Genomic DNA, 4,836 nt, shown 5'->3' with positions numbered 1-4,836 from the left:
ACCAGCACTGGGGAGACAAAACTGAGATTTCTCATTCGTTTCTCCTAAAATTCCTTAGGAGCAATAGGTGAGACTTGACAGCTAGCAACAGGAGCCTTGCTTGAGACATGACAGAGCTTTATTTGAGCCCTCCTTTGGAGACAGAAATGAGCAATACCGGAGCCAAAATTTTACTAACACTGGGGAGACAAAACTGAGATTTCTCATTTGTTTCTCCTAAAATTCCTTAGGAGCAATAGGTGAGACTTGACAGCTAGCAACAGGAGCCTTGCTTGAGACATGACGGAGCTTTATTTGAGCTTTCCTTTGGAGACAAAAATGAGCAATACTGGAGCTATTTAAACAACAATAACAAACCCACCCGGAGGAAAATTTTACTGCTCAAAGCTTGCTCCTTTCCAGCATGGGGGAGAAAGAAACTGAGATTTATCGTTTATTTCTCCTAAAATTCAGTAGGTGCAATAGGTGAGACATGACAGCTAGCAACAGGAGCCTTACTTGAGACATGGCAGAGCTTTATTTGAGACCTCCTTTGAAAACAAAAATGAGCAATACTGGAGGTATTCTGGAGCATATTTATCGACACTTTTGAAAACATTGAAAAAAGGCCTTTATTCAAATCACCACCATTAGTATACAACACAGCAGCACTTTATAAAGCACAGTTTGCACAGAATCATGATAACATTTAACATTTCTGACAATAGTGATCTCTTCAGAAAAAAATTCAGATTGCCTTAAGCAACCTGTAACAACTGACTATTTCAGCTGGTAGTGTAAAGACAGTTTATTAATGTGTCTCTTCTCAGTGAAACTTCTTAAAAGAAGTGTCTAACAGTGTTCCACACAGCTGTAGAACAATGCTGAGCATTTCATTACTTTAGTCTTTCAGCAGTATTTGTGTATGAGAACTTATTTGACCACGATCACCTCACCAAATGCCTTCTCAACCGATGCCCATCCATCCCATGTGCCATAGTGCATGATGTACCTGCAAGAATGACAGAAAGCCCAGATTACAAATACATTCCCTTAACATACCAAAATAGCAAATTATCAAATATAAACTAATTACTGCATTTCTGCAATTCTTTTTGTAATTTTCAAAGTTTGGACTCATTACTGAATATGAAAAGAATGAATGAAACACAGATTGATAGGAGCATGGCAGATCTGCCACCTGCTGACCCGGATCTGAATAGTTGTGTGTATGGGTGAATAATTAATGATACAGCATTTTAAAACAAAACATGATAAAGTCCTGTGGGGTGAATACACACATGAAAAATAAACATACAACAAAATAAGCAATGTACTTACTTAGACCCAGATTAGACCTAGATATGTCTGTTGGCCAAGTTGCCATCATATTATTTTGAACTTCTGTTTAATGTACCACAATTAAAATAGCTTGGTTGCTGTCCACATTAGTTGCATTTGTGTTTGTATTGAGTAGAGGTACATGTTGCTCTGGTGAATTACATGAGGAAAGAAGTATGTGGCTAAGGGATGATGAAATCCATGAAGGTTGGGCCTAAATATCTATGTTTTTAAACCCATCCAACCTGAATCTCTCCACAGTGGCAAGCTAGAAAGCTAGCTGCTGATGGCTCTAAGTCAGAGCACTGGCAGCCAAGATAGGTCAAACGACTGCAACCCTGTTGGTAGACAAGAATTATCATTCAAAAGGTAGAGGAGACGTAATTTTCTAAACCACAAAATGAAACACAAGGAAAAGAGAGGTTGACACTGAAAGCACTACCGACCCACCACCACGCCAAAACAGTCAAACTAGGGGAAACACTGGTTTTAAAATGTAAAACTGTGCATTACCATTTTGGTCATCCTTGGGTGAGCCAGGGTCTGGCTGATATCTTCAGTGGGTAGCGCAGTCTTTTGGCCATCTATTTTTTTGTTGTTCCTGCTGAACATTTCTTTCTGTGAAACACATCAAAGTACAATTTTTATTCATTTTTTTTTAAATGTGGCTCTTAGTAAACTTCAACTTTACATTATATTTATAAAGTTCTTGCAGCAAATCCTACATTAATATCATGTAGTGCACAGAAACCTGACTACTGAGACTACAGTCACTTCACCAAGAATACAATCTCTAAATGCCCTACAGGTCTTTATTTCAAGGTTGTTAATGGGCTTACTGAAATTATTTCTTACTATAAACGACTAGTACTAAGAGCTCAGATCCCCATAGATCAATAATATGATGTTCTTTGGATCAACAATAGTCACAGCTTTCTGTTCATACCTATTTTTTGCAACACACAAACTATTTAAGGTACACAGTATGCAAAGATAATCAAATGCCTCATTTAAGAAATGGTGAAAAGAGCGATTGGACTGTGTTACCTCATCTATTCAGCTCAACCTCAGCAGACTGAAGAGACCACTCAACGACTTTTCCTTGGGTTCACAGCACAGCAGATTATTTAGCAGCGCAGCACATCTGTGGAATAATTTAAAAAAACACAATAACGTAACTGGTGGTGAGCTGCTGTACAGCTCCTTGCCCTACACATTAAAAATGAATAAAATAAACAACTGTAACAGTCGCCATATTACATGATTTACTTTTTACAACTCAAACAGTACTGCTCGAGGCTCAACGGTTGTCATGACTTATGGACTCAGCAAGCTAGCACAGTTTCACTCAAAGAAAGAAAATACAGAAATAATAAACAATAAAACGGTGACACAGTGATAGTAAAAAAAAAATGTGACAGGACAACTCAAATAACATAAGATGAACTTAAACCTATATAAAGGCAGTTTCATAGTTGAATATCTGATTAAATCACGGAGCTGTCACAGTACATACCAACACTGCGGTGTCAATGGCAACAGAGTAAAATTGATGATGTTGCCGTAATTAATTATAACAAATGAAAGGAGCCTTGCATGGATAAACACAAAAAATATGAACTCGTTTCACAAGAAAATAATGAGAATGGAAAACAACAAAATAGCCTACCTTGCTTGCAAAATAAAATAAATACTGAAGGAATATAAAAATACATTTTGACGAACTTGATAAATCTATAACAACCCTGTTACAACTGCATGCAAAAGGCATGATTTCTACCCCAAATTGCATGCATTAAACATGAAGTGGGCAAATCTGCAAAGGGCAGACCTGCGGGTACCCGAAGCATCTATTTTCATACAGTTATACTGAGGGACTCCTTTGAAAATGGCCATTTTTCCCCACAGCAAAATTTAACCTAATTTGAGAGCATTATTTTACCCCCTTGGCCATACCCTAGGATGGCCTGCTTGGTACCAAAGTCACCTTAGGTCGTGTAGTTTAAAACAAAAGCAGAGTTTAAACTACAGCTTCAAACCGCGTTAGCTGTAGGCAGAGTTAGCTGGTGTCCTCTGCTCATTTTAAGAGGCTAATGTGTAGCTATAACATCAGCTTTAAAACTGAGCCATCTGCACACCATTTAAACTAATCTATGTTACATATTTCGGCTGAGGTCGCTGGATTTCCAGCGGGTTTAATTCCCCCCTATAACCGGACTACTATAGCTAATGTTGCTAATGTTAACAAGTTCATAGTCATAAGGTGGTTTGATGCTAACGTTAGCTAACGCGCTAACGTTATGATATGCAGACACGTTTTTGCCGAGGGAATCATAACCAGCATGAACACTTGGCCTCTAAATGTTCAATTCACTCAAATTATATTAATAATGTAGCTTACCTTCTTTTTCCAGGTCCATATGTGTGTGTTTTGTTTTCGCTCCCAGCTGTCTTTCTGTACAGCGAGTCTTCAAAATCAACCGACCAATCACAATGCAGAGTGTGTGATGGACAACGTTGCTGCCCAATGAGATATTGTGTACATCATCTAGGGTTCACAGGTCACATCTTGTTGCCATGTCTGTTGTGATGAGCCACTATATACAATGAGGAATAGTGTTTACAGCTGCCAATGTATGTAACGCTGTTACTGTGATGATACAGTTAAATGTTTAATCTGTGTCTATAATAACCACATCCTGACATGTAAATGTGACATCTGTCTACCATACTGACAACTTGGTTAACTCAACTGACTGAATAATATATGATTCAGAATCAGAAATACTTTATTGATCCCCGACAGGAAATTGCTTGCGTTACAGCTGCTCTCATTCAAAGTCAAGAATATGCAGAAAATAAATTTAAAAAATCCCCAAATAATAAATAAAAAAAAAAGGTTAATAATAATAATAATAATAATAATAATAACAAAACTATATATGCTGCATATTTATAAAAGTAGCCTACTGCAACTTTAGTTTTTTTTTTTTTTTTACCATGAAATGTTATGTTATGCAATATAATATTTTATAATGTTCTGTTATAGAGTATATCTCTTCACTGCTAAAAGAAAAGACAACAGGCTCACTGCCAGTTGCAGTTTCTTATCTTGATTTGCAGACTTTGTTAACTGTTTGTCTCCATGATTGTTATTATTAGTACTTAGATTATAAAAAAAACACTGTATTTATGAAAAACTACGTTGGTGCTTTTTATTCCAACAGACGTCACATTTACATGTCAAGATCTGGTTATTATACACAGATTAAACATTTAACTGTCATGTATCACCACAGTAACAGTGTTATATACATTGGCAGCTGTAAACACTGAAAAACATTATAAAAATCCATTTTGGCTCCTATCTGTTTCCTGAATATATTAGTATGTGTGTGAATGTGTAAATGAGTTACATTAACTAATAGCACTTTGTAGAAGGTGGCTTTATAAAGTTCAGTCCATTGAGTTGTCATAGTTCACAGGCTGAGCTGCCGCCTCCAATATGGCGGCAAA

The 4,836-nt window shown here is 36.9% G+C and overlaps 1 long non-coding RNA gene across 1 annotated transcript; it reads right to left on the bottom strand.

The window, feature by feature from the left end:
- Nucleotides 1–593: 593 nt before the first annotated feature.
- On the bottom strand, nt 594–3,821 carry LOC115580579 (uncharacterized). Its single transcript, XR_003983876.1, has 3 exons — nt 3,722–3,821; nt 2,368–2,464; nt 594–991 (listed from the first exon to the last, which is right to left on the bottom strand). It is a non-coding gene; the product is annotated as an uncharacterized LOC115580579 (long non-coding RNA).
- Between the last annotated feature and the right edge of the window lie 1,015 nt (nt 3,822–4,836).

This window comes from Sparus aurata, chromosome 4 (genome assembly GCF_900880675.1).
Source record: "Sparus aurata chromosome 4, fSpaAur1.1, whole genome shotgun sequence".
Taxonomy (NCBI): domain Eukaryota; kingdom Metazoa; phylum Chordata; class Actinopteri; order Spariformes; family Sparidae; genus Sparus; species Sparus aurata.
This window is presented reverse-complemented; position numbering and strand designations above follow the sequence as displayed.